The 18,998-nt window shown below is 51.2% G+C and overlaps 1 long non-coding RNA gene across 1 annotated transcript; it reads left to right on the top strand.

Moving 5' to 3' along the window:
- Nucleotides 1–534: 534 nt before the first annotated feature.
- LOC309810943 lies at nt 535–18,498 on the top strand. The gene is made up of 3 exons (XR_014295077.1): nt 535–583; nt 2,051–2,225; nt 18,374–18,498. It is a non-coding gene; the product is annotated as an uncharacterized lncRNA (long non-coding RNA).
- Nucleotides 18,499–18,998: the final 500 nt, after the last annotated feature.

Raw genomic sequence — 18,998 nt, 5'->3', positions numbered from 1 at the left:
CCAGACCTGGGACGGAGGGGGGAAACACACAGGATGGGGAAATCAGGTTGAGGGTGGGTGTGGGACGCCAAAGCAGGCCAGGTGGGCAGGGATCAGGCCCCTCTCGCCTGGCAGTTTTAACCTGGTCACATCAACCTTGGCTTTCTTCACTGCTCTGGAAGGGAACCCAAAGGCCCAGCATTTAAAGTCTTAAGCCGCTGCTCAAATAGAACAATTTTTAAAAAGCATTCCTGGGCACTTGGAGTTTGCTAGCTGATGGTTTGGGGTGGAGTCCAGCAGCAGAGCTGGGACGGACAGAGCCAAGCCGGACCGGCAGCTTCGGGGAGGTGCTGCGCTGCCCCCGCCTTCAGCTGCCGGAAGAAAATAGGATTCTGCCGAGGACTGAGGCCAAGGACGGTTATGTGTCCCTGGGCTGCTGCCCTCCTCTGCCTGAGGCCCCGTCCACCCTGCGGGCCGCACGGCTTCCTCAGATCGTCTCTAACCTGGAGTCCTGGCTTCCTTGGGGCGGGGTGGGGGGGCGGGTTACAGGCCGGTCCTGAGCAGGGCAGAAGGCGGGAGAGAAGTAAAACGGCCCTGTGCAGAGGTACAGTAACGCACTGGGAAGCGATGGGGGCTTCCCAGGGCCAGAGAGGAGGGGGAGGCGGAAGGCGGAGCGTCAGGAGCGCGGAGGCCCTTGGGAAGCACTGGTGCCTCCTCCCACTGTGGCGAAATGGGGTGGGGGCGGTGGCCTCGGCGGCGTGCGGGGTCCAGAGGGGAGCGGGCAGGGGGGCGGGATGCGGGCGGGGGTCCCTGAGGGGGCTGGGCACATCCTCGGAGCGCAGCTCCCCTGCCCCTGCGGTCGGCGGGGTTGGGACGACAGATGCACGTCGCGGCCCCATCCCAGTGCCCCGTTGCAGGCCTGGGGCCGGTCCATCGCCGCAGCGCGACAGCGGCCCGCGGTCCAGGGCGCGCCTCCGAGTCGCCTGCGGGCAAGGCGGCGGTGGAGGGAGAAACACACCCACGGGCTCGGCCCCGCGAGGTCGCCTCCCCTGGGGCCCACCCACGACTCAGACGGCTGCCCCCAGACTGAAGCGCGGGATGGTTCCACCGCCCTAAATCACGCAAACCTAGACAGCGGTGCAGGGCCTGCTTCCCCGCAGCCGCGCCTCCGGAGCGCGGGGCGGACCGCGGGCACCTCCCGCCAAGGTCAACAACGGGCGCCCCCGCGCCCGCCCTTCCTCCTCCCGAGCGGTCAGCTCTGTAAGGACCTGGTCGGGGCGGCAGCGGAAGGCGGGCACGGAGCCTGGTGGGAGCCCAGGCACCACCTGTGCCGGAGTCAGGGCGGGGGGCCGCCGCTGCCCACGCGCAGATTCCAGGCCGCCCGGGCCAACCTTTCGGCGCCTCAGGGCGAGCGACCCAGGAAACCGCGTTTTAAACCAGCCTCGGGCGTGAAATTCGGCGGCCGCTGTTCCGCACACTCGTGCACTCTCCCGGGCGCTTTGGTGGCGTTAGAAAAGGCGCCCCCTGCGAGGCGTGCCCCCCACCCCCACCCCCACCCCCACCCCGGGGTGGCCTGCGCCCGCGCATGCGGGGTTCGCCGAGCCCTGGGCGCCGCCTCCGCGCGCTGCCGGCGGAGTAAAGACGACGGGGTCCCGCGGGGGCGCTTGGCAGGCCGGTGAGGAGGGGCGCGCAAAGGTGTGAGCGGTCCTTGTCGGCGGCGTGCGGTCCTAATTGGAAGTGGATGTTAAAGATGAGAAATTCGGTTTTGTAAAGTGAAATGTCACAGATTTAGAGTTTCGAACCCACCCCCTAGCCTTTGGTATTTGACTGTCTCTAGCCTTGGCAGTGTGTGATTTCCATGTTTCAAAGAAAGAACTTTAAAGGTTCATAAAGCTCCAAAGATTTCAAATAGCTTTTTAAAAAGCATTTTGATGGTTTAAATGCAAACACATGAATTACATATCTCTTAAATTACACAGGGTTTTAAATCTAAGGGGAAATGGCAAGATGGATTGGGGTTTTGTCTTGTGTGGATATTCTTTTTTTAAGCGTGTGTAACGTGTGTATTCAGGTTGTTGGTGGGAAGAGAAGAGAAAGGAGGCATCAGGTGAAGGATGCTGAGAGTTCCTGCCACCTGGCCCCCCAGTGGCTCTCAGAGCAGAGACGTGACACACCCACTGGGCCCTTCGTGTTCCTCCTAGGCAAGGGCAGTGACGTGGCCGTATGAGGCTCCTGAAGGGCCACAGGTGAGCTCCTCCAGGGAAAGCCTTGACCTCATCATGCCTTCTCCACCCAGATCAGTGGTGAATGAATGAATGAATCATACAAAGAACACATGTAGCTATCACATCTCCACTCTTGCTACACCTGCAGCTTGCCCACGACCTAAACTGATTCATCTTTTCAGTTTCCCCAGGTCAGACCTTCAGGATACCAGCATCAACCAGATGCTCTAACCTGGGAAGGGAGACAGTTTGATATGGGGTGACTCAGGCTTTGGAGTCAGGCCACATGGACTTGAATTGCTGCTCTGACACTTATTATTTGGGTGATCTCTTTAATCTTCAGTGCCCTCATCTATAAAAATGGGATCATAGTGGTCCCTTAGTTACTGGGTTGTTGTGAGGATTAATCTAGATATATGTAAAGCCCTTAGCAAAGGCCTGGCCCACAGGCAACTTGAAGAATAAGTGGCGGGAATTCCTTGGCGGTCCAGTAGTTAGGACTCTGCACTTTCACTGCCAAGGGTGCGGGTTTGCTCCCTGGTCGGGGAGCTACAACCCCACAAGCCACACAGCACGGCCCAAAAAAAGAACGAATGGTGATAGTGGTGATGTTGGTGATAGTGATGGTAGTGATGGAGCATATGGGGATAATGATGGTACTGATGGTGGTGACGGCAGACATCCCCCAAGCTCTCTGTTAGCAGTTGGGTCTCAGTGTTATCACCCAACTCTTCTGGTGACTGTGCCTGTTGTCTGTGCCATGAGCTTCGGTGCATAGCCCGTCTCATCTCGTCATCTCATCCTGTATTGTTGGTCCATCCCCAGGGCAGGCATCCTGTTCCTCACTCGTGGTCAGCCCAATGGGCAGGAGCCAACCCTCACCCAGCCAGCTATGGAAGCTGGTAGTCTTGCAGGGTAGTGGAATAAACACCATCCCCCCAACCCCAAGAGCATCCCCTCTAGGGGCCTAAGAGATTCACCTGCTAATGAAGTGGATATGCAGAGAGGCAGGCTCTCCCACCCTGCTTGGGCACAGTGGACTTTGCTGGAGAGTTTCTAGAGCTGCCCAGGAGTCCCTGAACAGTCTTGGCCTTGGGCATGAGCAAGAGATGGAAGAAAAGATAAAAAGATAAACTATTTCTCAGAACAATAAACGTGGGAATGAGATTTCTCTAGAAGAGAGGGGTTTTGGAAGACAGATTAAGGGGTCATGGTTCTTCCGCAGAGGCAGAAAATATTGGTGAGCAGGCTCTGGGGATGGGCCAGGTCCACCCAGACAACTTCCAATGACCAGTGCTTCCCTGGAGCCCTTTGCACAGAAAGAAAAGTCCCGTTGAGCACACTTCACCCCCTGCCCCAGGAGTTCTCAGTCCCTCTCTCACCCACCCCTGACTTGACAAGATGCTAGTTCCTTACCTACTTGGTTTGGGAACTTGCTCCATATTTGCTCATTCATCTGGTTCCTGTGCCCCAGTTCAGCTGGGATTGTAAGGCTCTGGAGGGCAGGATGCTGGACTTGCTTCCTCAAATGTCTCACAAAGCCCTTAGTAGACAGCAGAGGGGGCCCCCATATTTCGCATCACCCATGAATCTAGCACCATGCTTTGCTCATCCTGGGTGTTGGTTAATGTCTACTGAAAGACAGGCGTTGACAGAGGTGAGGGTGCCTGTCATCTTCTCCAGGCAGGCACCATCCTTGCTTGTCCTTCCCAACACAGATGGCTCTAAATGCCATGTGCTCGGGGCCATAGTCATGTCCAGCTGGGACCACTGGCAGCTAAGCTACTACATGAGGTGCCTCTGGAGGTGAGTCACCTGGCCACTCCCAACGCGCACGTCACGTTTTAAACCCAGCCTGAGAGCTCCTGGGGGACTTGCCTCCCCCCGCTCACTAGGAAACCCTTTGTGATGTTAGATGTTAAACCATCAGTATTATCAGATTTTTAAAAAACGAATTCCTCATGCGGTCAGTTTTCATTGCAAATTCAGAAATACTTCAAATCTCAAAACCCTCCACATCAGGATGTCCCGTGAAAAGTGCGAACTCTGGATCTTACCCTGTGGACTTGGGGGCTCTAGGGGTGGGGATCGAGCCAGCAATCCCAGCAAAGCTCGACCATCGTCCTAATCTCTCTCTGTTATGAAAATGGATGGCAAGATGGGGATTACTGCGTCCATAAATCAGCGTTGTGTTCTGGATAATCTAATACATTTTTCAAGCGTTGTTCTCGCTGTCTGGCATGCACAGAACTGCTCAGTTGGCACAAAGTTTGCAATCAATCTCTCCTGCCTGCTCCCCACCCGGCCTCGCCACCTCCTCCGAACCTTCCTGATATTTTATACATAAACCAGTTTGGATTCACGGGGCATTCCAGCTAGTAAATGCTCTGAAGATTCATCTTTATGGACTAGCAGCCCAGCCTTGTAGCGTCCCAGCTTCTCAAGATGAAAAGGAATTTTATTTGGTGTGTTCGTGCTACGCGGGGAGTGGATGCTGGCGGCTTGCTAGGCTCTGTTATTACCGCGCATGCTCTTCTCCGGGGAGGAGAGACAAGGCCGGAGAGCGGGCCTCATGGGTGGGGCCCTCAGAGAAATGAGCCTCCCCCGTTACCCCTCTTGTTCCAAGGCCCTGCCAGCAGTGTGAGCCCTTCAGGCCTCCCCAAGACCCAAGGGAGTGGGGATGGGGAGTTTACAGCGACCAAGCTCAGGTCTCAGCCAGTCACATTGCATCCCTGTGCCGCAGGAAGAGGGATCAGGGATCAAATAGATTCAGACAGCTTTTGGGGGAGGGGCACGGCCCCGCCAAAGGAAATGAAAATAGTTGCAGTTTCATTTGCTTTAAAGCGCAGCCCTCGTAATAAACGTGCACGGCAAATGTGCTGAGCAAACACCTCGGCCGTCATCAATATGCGGGGGCTGTTTATTGCCTCATAAACTTGGAAGCAAGTGATATTGTCTCTTAAATCAATGGTTGTGCAGACAGCCTTGGTGCTCCAGGAGAACAGGACATCCAGGCTGCGCCGGCACTTAAATTAATGGCCGGAACAGTGACTGAAAGGTGCTTAGTCACTGCCTGAGGAATTCGGGGCCCTTGCAGAGGATGAGGAGCCTCCTTAGTGCACATCTGTGTCAGGATGATGGGCGTGAGCACCTGGGATGCTGCAGGGCATCCTCACCTGTGAGCTGAGCTACCCGAGACCCGCCGGGGTGTGGAAGGAGGAGGTGGGGGGGGGGTCTGTCTACAGACTCTGGGTCCTGACGGTGGTCTGGGTCCCTCTGCTCCGGATCCCCAGCACCTGGCATCAGGCCCATTCAGGGCAAAAGCTGGAGGAAAAGGGCAGGAGGGAAGGAGGCCAGGCAGCCAGGTTTCAAAAGGTGGTCATGCAAGTGTTTACGGGGGTGGATTCTGCAGTGGAGGGCGTTCCACATACTAGGGGGGGATGGGGATAAAGACACCTGCCATTGAGAAGGCTGCAGTGTTCATGCAGTACCAGCCCAGTTGAGAGACATCCGTCAGGCCACTAATGAAGGGCTGGGGCAGGAGGGCACTTGGAAGCTCGCCCAGGCTGCTCCCCAGGCTCCTGTAGTGTGCTGAGTGGTGGACCCCAAAAGATACGTCCATGCCCTGATCTCCAGAACCTGTGAATATGACTTTATTTGGGAAGAGGGGTCTTTGCAGATGCAGTTAAGGGTCTTGAAGTGAGATCATTCTGCATTATCTGGGTGGGCCCTGATTCCCAACAAGTGTCCTCATAAGAGAGAGGCAGAGGGAGATTTGAGACCGAAGAAGGAGGGCACAGAGGACAGGAGGAGGCCCTGTGACCACAGAGGCAGAGAGTGGCGTGATGTGGCTACAAGCCAGGCAACACCTAGGGTTCCCGCCCCACCGGCGGCCCCCAACCTTAACTCCAGACTCGGGCCTCCAAACCAGAAGAGAATACATTTCTGTTGTCTTAAGCCACCAGGGTTGTGGTAATTAGTAACAGCAACCACAGAGACCAATATGCTTCTCTTCCCCAAACTTGGGCTCAGAAAAGTAGGTGCTCACCATTGGGCCTTCTAGCAACTGCTCCTACATTCTGGAGGTAACTGATTCTGGCCGGAAGTGCTCAAACTGGTGGGGACAGCTCAGCCTGGCGGAACACTGGAAGAACGCAGCATCCCTGCTTTCCTTCTCTTGGCCTCAGCAAGTGCCCTTATAATAGAACCATTCAAAGCGCAGGTGGCTTTGTACACCTCAATTTGTTAACCTGCTCGTGCGCTCCACGACTCCTGCTGGGTAAAAGTATCAATTAAAGCAGCAGTTGCCACTGGAATTTCACTGAGGTCACATTCGGGCTTGGGGACGTGTAACAGGAACCTATGATACGGGCGTGTGGTTTCCATCCGGCAGCTTACGTCGCCCTTCCTGGTCCACGGCCATCTCAAGCTCAATGCTGATTCTCGGCTCCCCGCCCAGATAGTGTGTCTTGATGTTTCTCACTTGTTTCCCGCAAGCGCCCACCACTGCTGACCCCCCCTCCCCTGAGGAGTGGGCAGTACCCAAGCTTGTGTAGTCATGATTCAGTCATCCTGCACGTTAGTGAGTTCGCTGCCCAACCGACACAGCGAAAGTTTATATGGAGGCAGATTCCCTCTGATAAATTAAAGCAGGTGCCATGGGGGAAAATCTGGTCCTCTTTCCAGAGCCTTATATGACCTTGATAATTCTGAGTGTGGTTTAAGGTCAAGCTCGCTGCCTTAAAGAATCAGAGACCCCAGATCGTTCACACCCAGAGTCCTTCCTCTCAGAACGGGCTCACAGGAGACAAGGGCTCCAGAATGACAATTTATTAAACTACAGTGAGAAATAGTTAGGCTCAACTGTGTGAAATTGCCAATATTTGAATGCTTTCTACCTAGAAGAGTGGCAATTTCATGTGGTTTAACAGTAACATTACTGCACGGATCTGGAATACTCAGGTCCATGTGGCCACAGTTGTCCCCTGCAGGTCCCATATGTGGGAAACCCAATTATAATCAAAGAGGTACTTGGTGAACGATGAACTGGAGCAAGGATTCTGGGGCTGGATGGTGAGAAGCAAAAACGCAGGCCCTGGCAGCTGTCAGCTGGGAGCTGGCCTGGCCCTCGTAGCTCGGCCGTGGTGTTCCTTTGTTGAACAAACACAATTTCACTGAACACCAACATCGAACAAGGTCACTCTGTGACCAGGATGGAGAGAAAACAAGGCCACTCCATATTCATGTTTGAACACAGACAAAAAAATAAGCACACTGTTTAAACCACCAACCGCATGTTCCTCCCTCCCACCTGGCATGTGACGGCCATTTCTCTACCAATTACAGTCTTATGTAAAATGTGATGCCCAGTCATACCCAGTTTCAACGTTCTGGTTTCCAATCCAGAGCGACCGCCCCGAACATCATCTAACACAAGCCCAAATCCTAACGTAGGTCCCCCCCCAGCCCCCCTCACTCAGATTCTCCGAGGTTCTCCATGGTGAGCCGTCTCCCTTGTGGCAACAAGTACCAAGAAACCCAACTTTGTTCAACTGCCCATATGTTCCTGGTGTGTTTCGCTAGTGGGCGGTGCTAACAGCATCAGGCTCTGCCAGCCCATCCTGGCGTCTCCGCATTGAGGCGGGCTCACTGCTCTCCCGTCACCATCATCACCCCGACCATTACCCCACCGTGGTAATCAAGTCCACCATTACCTCAGCAGTACCCACCACCCCTCTGCTGAGGGATTTAGATACATTTACTAGTTTATCCTTCTTCAACGCAGTGGGGTAAGTACAGTTATCTACATTTTCCCAAATGAAGCTATGGTGGTTCAGAGAGGTTAAGTAACTGGCTCAAGATCACATAGCTAGTAAATGGCAGAGAAGGGGTTTGAAACCCCAGTCGCCGTGCACGCTCTACTGCTTCCCACCTAGCAGAATGCCCCAGGGCTGGGCCCAGAGGTACCCTGACGCCTCCGCCTCCAGTCTTCCCTTTGCTTGAACATGAGCTGCCACAGCTGCTTCTGTGACTGTCCTGTGCAACCCTGGCTGACCCGTGTCCGGCTTGTAGACTGTTGTGTTTCTTGAAGGTGGCTTTGCACATGTTTGCTCTGGCCTTATGTGTGGATTTCATAATTTAACTTTTACAGGAAGATTTTATTTCCTTCATATCCAAGTTCTTGAGTCTCTCTCCCTGTTGTGTCCATGTGCCAAATTCAGTGAACACAGAGTCTTTCCGGAGCCAAGAATAGAAACTAAGGTTTATGAGTTTCAATCTATTACTGTAAGCAGCAGGGTCACTAACTCCCCGTATCTTTTATTTCATGACCATATTTTTCTCCATAAATGGCACCTTTTTAAAGATGCTTAGCTATTGGGCTAAGAGGCCCAATTCAAAGTTTTAAATTCAGATGATTCAGGCTATCTGAAAACGTACTAAGCATCTGAACTACGGTTGGAAAATACCCTTTTTACATGCTTGAATAAGTCACAGCTTAAAGGATTTTCTTCAATTAAAAAAAATAATAATTCACTTCTGGACTGATGAAAAACATATGATAAATTTCTACACAAAAGCAATGCCCTAAGAGAGAATAGCATATGTGGCTGTGAAAACCAGAGGCTTTGAAGCATATGCAGCCCAGCCTACAAGCAAAGCTTCTTCGGGCTTGTAATGTATATGTCAAGGGTATTTTCCAGGGAACCTGGCTCAGGTGGGTTTAGGGGTGTTCAAAGTCTGAGATTTCTTCTTCAGACGTGTGTGTGTGTGTATGTGTGTTAAACACCCACCCGGGACAAAGATTAGAAACTAATTGGGCTGGCCATAAAATATTTTGAATTATTTTTGATGTTATCAAATGTGAAAGGGGGACTTCTTCAGTGAGGAAGAGCGGAATGGCCGCTTGACGCCATTCACGGAATTGCAGCGACCCCCCCAGATGCTACAGAGACTTTCTCCTCTTCCTTCCTGTAAGGCTGTGCTGTGATCTAGAAGCAGCTTCCAAAAGTCCTCAGAAGACACATCTCGTGTAGTGGTGGCTACTCCCTCACTGGGCTCTTGGGTGCCTAGCACTTGGAGCTGTGAGCACGGAGGTCTGGCCTTTTCTGACTGTAGCCCTCGGTCAGGATCTGCCCGCTGCTGTTCCCAGCTCTGGGGCCAGGCACCTGAGAGTGGGCCTCACAAGGCTCCCAGACCTGCTTTCCAGGCTCAGGTCCCCTCCAGGCTCACACACAGGAGGGAACACTCTGCCTACCTTAACCGGACACCAAGAGAGGCCATGCCATTGTCTGTCTTCATTCCTTCCTTTCTTTCTTTCTGTGTTCTTTGTTGCTTCTCGCAGGCTTTCTCTAGTTGCAGTGAGCAGGGGCTACTCTTTGTTGTGGTGTGTGGGCTTCTCATTGCCGTGGCTTCTCTTGTTGCAGAACACGGGCTCTAGGTGCACGGGCTTCAGTAGTTGTGGCTCACGGGCTCTAGAGCCCAGGCTCAGTAGTTGTGGCGCATGGACTTAGTTGCTCCGCGGCGTGAGATCTTCCCGGATCAGGGCTCGAACCCATGTCCCCTGCGTTGGCAGGCGGATTCTTAACCACTGCGCCACCAGGGAAGTCCGCCATTGTCTTTCTTGAGAAAAATCTTCAAACTAGGTCAAGGGTCCCCTCATGGTATGAGTACTCAATTACTTTTCTCTTTTCTCAATGCATCATTTTGAATGAAAAAACAAAGTTTAAGGCTCCATAGAACCCTTGTCTCATCTGCTTTGCTCATAGACAGTCACCCTCCCCAGCAAAAACAAAAACACAAAAACAAACGAAAAACAATGAACAGTGCCGTCTTCCCAAAGACCTTGGCCAGCTGGGAGAAGAGATGCGCTTTTCACGCACGCCCAGGAGGTGGTTTTGTTGTTTTAGTTTTAATATCTCACAATGGTGATTCCAGCCAGTAACAAAAGCATTGAAAGGCTCCTTGTCTCATCACCTCCTGCTCAGCCCTGTCGGGTGTGTGTGATGCTTGCCACCCCTGATTTAAAGTGGCAGATCCTCGGCAGGGTCTGTTCTGTGCATGAAACAGCAGACCCTCCAAGCAGAGAGTGTGGGCTGGCTGCTCCACTCAGCCCCTTGGTCCCCACGCCCTGCACCCACCTGCACTCACCCATACCCCACCCCCAAGTCCATCTGATCCGGTAGGGGGAGCCCACGCAGAATCTGCTCCCCAGGCCCGCACAGCCCGCGGGGCGCCTCTCCGCAGGCGCAGGCACATCGCGAGGCCGGACGGATCCGTGCATCTGCAGCCGCGTCAGAAATACATTGATCTTTGTGACAGCAACGAGGCCCATCCAGTTGAAAATCATCACCCGCGTGTTCCAAGTCTTCATTCTTGCCAAGCGTATTTGCCGCTGGCAGAAAACAATGCTGTTTGTTAAACGTGGCCTCATTTCCACCACTGATCAGAGTTTTGAAACACCCCCCAATGCTGGAAGGTGTGAGGTTTCCCGAGGTGATATTAATAAACACTTGAGCCTTGAGGGGGCTGGGGCCAGGGCGCCTTTCCTCGTCTGGAGCTGGAGTTGTCACGGTGTTTTAAGTTTCTGTCTAGGGTTAGTGACACTGGCCAACCTGCTGAAGAGGGTGGGAGGAGAGAGGATGATTCTGCACTTGTAATTCCTGCCTGGGAAGTAGTATTTATTAACTGCCAGCTGGATGGGGCATAGGGGAAAGACAAGGCAGCCGTTTGAAATTACAGAGCAAACCGTACACACATACTTCTTAGCATCTCATAAACAGAAAGCATGAAAGACAAATAGGATAGAGGCAGGACCCATACCTGCCCAAGGAGGCCTGTGTATATGTCTGTCCAAGAGGCCAGTCCCCTGGTAGCAGCAGCAGTAGATTGGAATAGACAGGCACTGATGCCAGACACAGCGGGGTTTCAGTCCTGGCTCTGCCGCTTTCCAGCTGTGTGACTTGAGGCAAGTTACGTAATCTCTCGGAAGGCCCTCATCTCTATGATCTGGCGAATAATACCTTCCTTTAGAGATTGAATAAAATTGTCACACATGAAACTTGTATAAGAGTACCTGGCAAATAGCCATCGAAGGACAAAATTTTAATTATACTTTGTAGTTTTCTGCAGCTTTCAACGATCTTCCTAATGTCTGTTTGCACATGTCTGGAAGTGTCTCAAGAGTCTATATTTAACTTTTTCCTTTTCTGGTTCAGGGTAGCAAAGAAGTTAAGTTATGCACAGAAAAAGATTCACTGACAAATCCCACTTTTCTTCCTAGAGATACTTCTTATGTTTCCAAACTTCCCAAGGTTTCCTTTTTAACCCAGATTTCTGTACAGTGACCCAGTGAGATGCTGGTTGTACGTGGAGGTGGGGAGTGTCTTCCTCTCCATTCTTGCTGTTGTGGCGTTTCTTTTTGTGTGGTCTTTATGGCATTGCTGCTAAGTGAGTGGGAGCTGGGGTGATGCAGGCGTTAAGCTGTGGGCTGGGGAATTGACCCGTCTGCCTGGAACCTTTCACATTAACTCACTTTTTTTTAAAGATTTATTTATTTTATATATTTTTGGCCACATCGGGTCTTAGTTGCGGCACGCGGGATCTTTGTTGAGGCATGTGGGATATTTCTCTGCGGCATGTGGGCTTCTCTCTAGTTGCAGCGTGCGGGTTTTCTCTTCTCTAGTCGTGGCGTGCAGGCTCCAGGGCGTGTGGGCTCTGTAGTTTGTGGAACGTGGGCTCTCTTGTCGAGGCCTGTGAGCTCAGAAGTTGTGGCGTGTGGGCTTAGTTGCCCCGCAGCATGTGGGATCTTAGTTCCCTGACCAGGGATCAAACCTGCGTCCCCTGCGTTGTAAGGCAGATTCTTCACCACTGAAGTCGCAACACTTCACCAGGGAAGTCGCAACACTAACTCATTTTGTGATCCAGGTTCTCCAGGTCTCAGTACACTTGTCTGTTAAATGGAGATTAGAAGAATCGTCCCTTCCTCCCGGGACTCTTGACCCCGGACACTGAGCTTTAGGTTCCTGACATCAAATTAACCATTATTTTGCAATATTGCACTCTTCAGAAATAATTTTTTCTAGAAAGTAACCAAATTATTTCTCAGATTTGATATCTCACTGCTGTCTGCATCCTTGCCAGAATGTGATATGGTCAGTCTTTTTAATTTAGCCATTCTAATAGGGGTGTAGTGGTATCTCACAGTGGTTTTAATTTGCATTTCCCTAGTAATGAAGTTTTTGAGTATCTTTCATGTGATGATTTGCCATTTGTATGTCTTCTTTGGCATTAACTGACAATTTGGCAAATTATCTGTTCAAATCTTCTATCTAGTTTTTAGTTGTGTTGTTTATTTTCTTTTTGAGAGTTTTCAAAAATTTTTTCTTGGTACAAGGCCTTTATCAAGTAGGTATTTTGCAAATATTTTCTCCCAGTCTATTGCATGTCTTTTCATTCTCTTAGCATCATCTTTTGAAGAGGTGAAATTTTTAATCTTGATAAAGTCTATATTGTAAATCAACTATGTTCCAATAAAAATTTAAATAATAATAAATAAAATTCAGCCATGACCTAAAAAAAATCTTCATAAAGTCCAATTTATCACTTTTTTTCTCTTATAAGTCATGTGTTTGGTGTTGTAGCTAAGAAATCTTTGCCTAAACCTAGGTCACAAAAATTTTTCCTACGTCGTCTTATGGAAGTGCTATAGCTTTAGGCTTTACATTGAGGTCCATGATCCATTTTTAATTAATTTTTGTATATGGTGTGAGATTTGATTGGAGGTTCATTTTTTTTTACTATGAATGTCTATTTGTTCCAGCATCATCAGTGAAAAGATTATCCTTTCCCCATTAAATTGCCTTTGCACCTTTGTTGAAAATTAATTGGCCATCTATGTATGGATCTATTCTGGAGAGAGTCTTGATTTTCATTGTATAATCCTGTACTGAAATTCTCTGCTTCCGGCCTTCAGCCCCTGAAACTCTTCCCCATGATACCCAGACAGGCCCCTCTCCCTCCCCACGGACACCGCTGGCTGGGTCCCCAGCACAACCAGCATGGACTGCTTTTCTACATTCTTTTTTTTTTTTTTTTTTTTTTTGCGGTACGCGGGCCTCTCACTGTTGTGGCCTCTCCCGCTGTGGAGCACAGGCTCCGGATGCACAGGCTCAGCGGCCATGGCTCACGGGCCTAGCCGCTCCGTGGCATGTGGGATCTTCCCGGACCGGGGCACGAACCCATGTCCCCTGCGTTGGCAGGCGGACTCTCAACCACTGCGCCACCAGGGAAGCCCCTTTTCTACATTCTTGAAGCTCCTTAAGCCTTGTCCTAGTGGGGCTTGGCTATAGGTGAATCCACAGATCTCCCAGAGGTGGCTGGTCCCCAAACCATGTTTTCCAAGAAGCCTGTTATACAAAAGCACACTCCCAACTCTGGACCATAGATCCAGATGCCCAAGAGACTCTGAAACCCTGGCCAAGCTGGAGAACCCAGAGCTCCCTCGCTTCCCCCCCACCTGCACCCCAGTACCCCACCTCCCATTCTCACCTCCCCTTAACTCCAGTCAGGCTGGAGAACCTTCAAGAGAAAGATCAATTAGAAGATCCCATCTGTTTCTTGAAAACATGGAAGGTTAGCCCCTCCGGCAGCCATCTTGGCTGCTTCTCCTCCTCCAGCTGCCTGTGGAGGGCCGCACAGAGAGAAGGGAACATTGGAAGAATCTCTCGCTTATTTTCCCAGCAGTTAGGAATTAGATGAATCCAGAACTGGCTCTACACTTGGCAAAGCACCTGGACACAATAGTATGCTAATGAAACGATTAAATGTCTCCACGGCGGAGCCCCATTTCATTTACTTAACTTTTATTGACCTCTGATGAATGTCTGCCAAAACACTAGCACAGCATGGAAAGGCACAAGCGAAGTGTCTGCTAGCAGGCAAGGTTTAACCTGACCTTGTAGTTTCCTCCTCCTTCCCCAAGCCGGAGAACCCACAGCCATCATCTCCTCTCTTTAAGGCACACCCCCTGTAGATAACCTAATTGGTACTGAACTGGAAAACTAACAATTTTCAAATAAAACTGGTCTTGGCTAGGAAGAAATGCAGGGGGCTGTGTTCCTTCCTCAACGTTTCCACCTCTATCTTAAGGATGAGGTGCTACTGGCTTTAGGACATTCAACTGACTGAAAACCATGTGGTTTGTATCTAGGACAAAACACAGGGCCAGAGAGTTCTACCAAGGTGTTCCACAAAAAAAATATTTTTAAAGGGGGGAGGTTTTTAAAAATTTTTTTATAAATTTATTTATTTTATTCATTTTAATTTTGTTTGGCTGCGTTGGGTCTTCGTTGCTGCTTGCGGGCTTTCTGTAGTTGCGGTGAGCAGGGACTGCTCTTCATTGTAGTGCGCAGGCTTCTCCTTGTGGTGGCTTCTCTTGTTGCAGAGCACGGGCTGTAGGCACATGGGCTCACTAGTTGTGGCTCGCGGACTCTAGAGCACAGGCTGTGTAGTTGTGGCGCACGGGCTTAGTTGCATGTTGGATCTTCCCGGACCAGGGCTCGAACCATGTCCCCTGCATTAGCAGGTGGATTTTTAACCACTGCACCACCAGGGAAGCCCCCAAAGGGGGGGAGTTTTAATGGTAAAATTCATTTGAGAAACCTGTCTACTTTATCCCTCCTGTAAGATTCAACAACACACTTTATCATATTAAAGACTCTGGCAAGTCCTGATGCAGCAAATTCACTTGCTGAGCTAAATTCACCTGCAATTTCCCCAAACTTAAGCTAAGAACACCTTCTTCTTAAAACCTAATACCTATTAACACCAGGGAACTCAGTTGGGAAGTGATGTTCCAAAAAATTCCGTAAGATATTCCCACGAAAGCAGTGTCTGTTGTTCTGTTCTATTCAACTAACCTCTTAGAATTAGTGAGTGGTGGAATAATGAGGAATCGGGGGTTTTCCCGGGCTTCCTGACATTTCCAGCTTGGGATGTAGAAGGAAACAATGAGGTTTCCAGGCACACGGGGCGGGGGGTTGCGGGCAGAAGCCCCAACCAGAGCTTTGTGATTAGCCAGGTGATTAATTAAGACTGCTCGGGAGCCCCTAGGTCAGAAGTCCACCTCCCTGAATTAGCAAAGTAAGTTGCTATCTAGCACATCTGTTTTTTTCCTTTCCTGTCATGCCAGTTTTCCGAAGAAATTCATTTTTTCCAACACTTCCAATCTGTCTCTTAGGAGGCGCGTCAGCTACGAAACAATGGAATCGCTACAACAGTGGCTTCCTCCCTTAGTTTAGAGCCTTCGCTGCCACTAACGTGCAAAGAGATTAAGCGCCGCTGCCCCGTGGACCGAGCTCTCCCGCGGTCAGGAGACGTGCAAAGCCCCGAGTCAGCAGCTCGGCCGTCACCCTCCCCTCGCCCTCTGTCTGCACAGCGCCCTGTGCTGTCATCTGGAGCGCGTGCGCTCCTTCTAATTCTTTATGCCTCGTTATTCTGTCAACTTCTTAATCTATTTATGCTGACTTTAGTGCGCCTGTTGTGACAACAGACCCTGAAGTTGGTTGTTTCTTGAAAATGGCCGTTACCACACGTACTGCAGACCCCGAATGAGATACTGTAAGCCCCAGGCGCTTCCTGGGCGTCCGCAGCAGCTGTCTCTTTTTAGAGCTGCGTATCAATTTCCCCCTCGCACGGCCTTGCCCGGGAAAGGCGGAAAGCAACGCAGTCTAAGATTTAGATGAGCATGTCCGGGTCTCGCTGAGAATGCTCATTTCTTCTCCTTTTGGAGAATTTCTTCAAACATTAATACATTCCCTCCCCTCTCGCTATTTTTTGTTGGCAAACTATTAAAAAATGCAAATGATCCAGAAACCAATTACTTTTTAGAAGGTTGCAGCTGTTTTGCTGTATTCACAAGACATGGTGGGCATATTTAGGGTGTGTCTGCGAACGCACACCCACATGTGGAAGGCACTGCCCGTCACAGACGCGTCCCGTCTCCAGGCATGAGCCGTCACCCCACCGTGTCCATGCACGCAGATCACTTTCAAAATGCTTCCACTTCAGAAGCACCCGAACAGAGGCAAGAAGGCAATACAATGAAGTTTCAACTTCTCGGGACGAGGAAATGCCCTGTGGGGAGGCAGGTGCCTGCACGGGTGTTCTTCCGGCAGGCGGTGTCCTTCTGGCCATCGTCCAGGCGAGGGCCCGATGTCCTAAGCCCTGGGGACTCAGGCACTACAGCTGCAGGCCCCACTGGTGGAATTTGGTGAGGTTTAGAGCTCATAATCGCAGGCATCAAAGTCTTTCTTTTCTGGTGGTTCTCCACTTGTCACAATAGTAGTCCTGCAAGAGGACGTGGTAGGTTTTTCTTCCACCTTCCATTATACGTGCCCCGTGCTCTTCATGGCCCACCCAACAGCCATTCTCCTTCCCCATTTTTCCCTGCCAGGAGCAGCTGGGTTTGGTTGAGGAGAGGGATCGGGGTCCAGTAACGTGAACCTCACAAGGTACACTATGCAGCTCAAAGCGCATCACCGCAGCTCCACAACTGCTGCAGGACTGGGCATGCCACCCAGTTGTGGCCAGTGAGGCACAGGGCAAGTCTGCTGACGGGGCTCCTGGCAAAGACTTTTTTTTTCCCAGTAAAAAAGACAACGTCAATTAAGGAAAAAGTCTTTTTGTACCTTCTTTTTTTCTGCCCCAAAGAATGCTTTCGTGTGCTCTTGTGTTGCCTGTGGCTTGGCAGTATCCTGTGACCGTAAGCGGCAGGACGAGGGTGGACAGCCCGGTGCTGAGGATAGTGGAGGGGCACCTAGGAAGCCGTCCAGCACCTGCACCCACACCCATCTCGGACCTGCCGACCTCCAGACTTCCAGCCATGGGAGATGGTCACCTCTCTTTATTCTCAGCTGCTGTTTGTCAGGCATTTTGTTGCTTGTGGTCAGAAGCATTCCTGACTGATGCAAGGCTCTCTGGGTGGGAAGAGACCTTACAGCTGTGTCGTCTAGAATCGCTGCTCTAGGCTGCTTGCACCCCTGCTCTGTCATTTCCACGAACTGATCTTCCAAACTGTTTCAATGATCAGAGGAGGAGGAGTTGCTTCCTTCTGGAGCCCGCAGGCTGCCGCGGAGCACTTCCGCTGGACAGTCTTCCTGGTGTGAGGAGGGCGTTCAGTTTGCTGGCGTGTGACCTGGAGACCTGGGGCTGGGGCTGAGCCCAGCTGTGAAGGCCAGGGGCCGGCTGCAGGAGACGCTGAGAGGGAAGCCGCTGAGGTGTGCCCTCCTGCCCCAGCCTTGCTCCCTCCTGAGAGCCTGAGAGTTACTCTTGAGGATTATTTTGTAAACAGTTTTATTGAGATATAATTCATATAACAATTCACCCATGTAAAGTGTACAGTCCAAAGTGTATTCACAGATATGTGCAGCCAGCACCAGAATCCATTTTAGGTAATTTTCGTCACCCAAAAGGAAACCCTGTACCCTTTAGTTATCGCTCCTGTACTCACCATCTCCCCTCCCTCCCCCAGTCCCAAGCAACCACTAATCTTTCTGTCTATAGATTTCCCTCTTCTGGACGTTTCACAAAATTGAATCGTTTAATACATGCTCTTTTGTGAGTGGCTTCTTTCACTTCGCATAATGTTTTCAAAGTTCATGCACACTGTTTCAGCACTCATTTCTTTTTATGGCCCCAAAATACTCCAGTGTGTGGCTATACAGTCAATTCTTGTTATTTTTGGTAGTTGCTTTCTATAAAGTCACCGTGAACATTGAACTAACAAATACTGCACCATTGTTCCTGGGCAAATACAGGGTTGGGTTTCTGTGAGCCTCTGGCCACAACATTTTCATCAATGAATCAATACATCACCTCGTTTTGCAGTATTTCTGTTTAAAGACACCTTATTTGATATATATTGTTGACTCATTAACATTGAGCTCATGGTCAACAGTACAATAACTCAAATCTGAAAGAGCGGGGGGATGGGGAAGGGAGTGTTGCCTGAGAGGACACCTGTGTCTGCCCAACGACAGGCTTCCTGGGGCGGGGCTGGGCTGGGCGGGGCTTTCAGCGCCGAACCCCGGCAGGCAGTCCGGGATGGCTGTTCACCCTTCCCACCTCCCTAGAACGTCTGCTCACCCACAGGCCCTGCTTCTGCTCTTTAGAGTGATGCAGAACAAAGACGATCCTCCTCCCTGTCACACGAAGACCCTTCCAATGCTTGAAGGCACACCTTGGACCCTCCCAAATCCTCTCAGGCTCAACGTCCTCAGTTTCGTGGACCTTCCTCGCGTCACGCAGCGTGGCAGAGGCCACCGGCTGATCACAGAGCGGGTCTCTTCTGGCCGAACGACCAGACTGCACTTCCCAGCCTCTTTGGCAGGTAGGTGTGGCCATGGGGGTTCTAGAATGTGAGCCGAAGGCATGTGGCCACCTCCAGCCCTGGTCCCCACACGCCTCGCCCTCCCGGTCCCCACCCTCTTTCAGCATCACCACTGGAGGGGGCTGACCCCCTCGCAGGAACACGGTGCCCATTTTCGTTAGTACCTGCAATCATTTCCTTTATTTGATTGGGGTCTGTCTTTCCCACTTGAATGTAACCTTCCTGAGGACAGGGGAACCCTCTCCCCTGGGGGCCTGGCACTCATGTGAGTGAGTGAGTGAATCTGGTTCTCACCTGTGCCTCTTGGTGGCCCACACCCCCTTCTAGTGACAGTGGCAGCACCCGGAACCCAGGCCTAAAACTCACCGGGAAACCCAGTGGGGACAGAAGGGAGAGGCCTGAGCCCA

Source organism: Mesoplodon mirus (assembly GCF_964341445.2).
Source record: "Mesoplodon mirus genome assembly, chromosome: 10".
Classification (NCBI taxonomy): domain Eukaryota; kingdom Metazoa; phylum Chordata; class Mammalia; order Artiodactyla; family Ziphiidae; genus Mesoplodon; species Mesoplodon mirus.
This window is presented reverse-complemented; position numbering and strand designations above follow the sequence as displayed.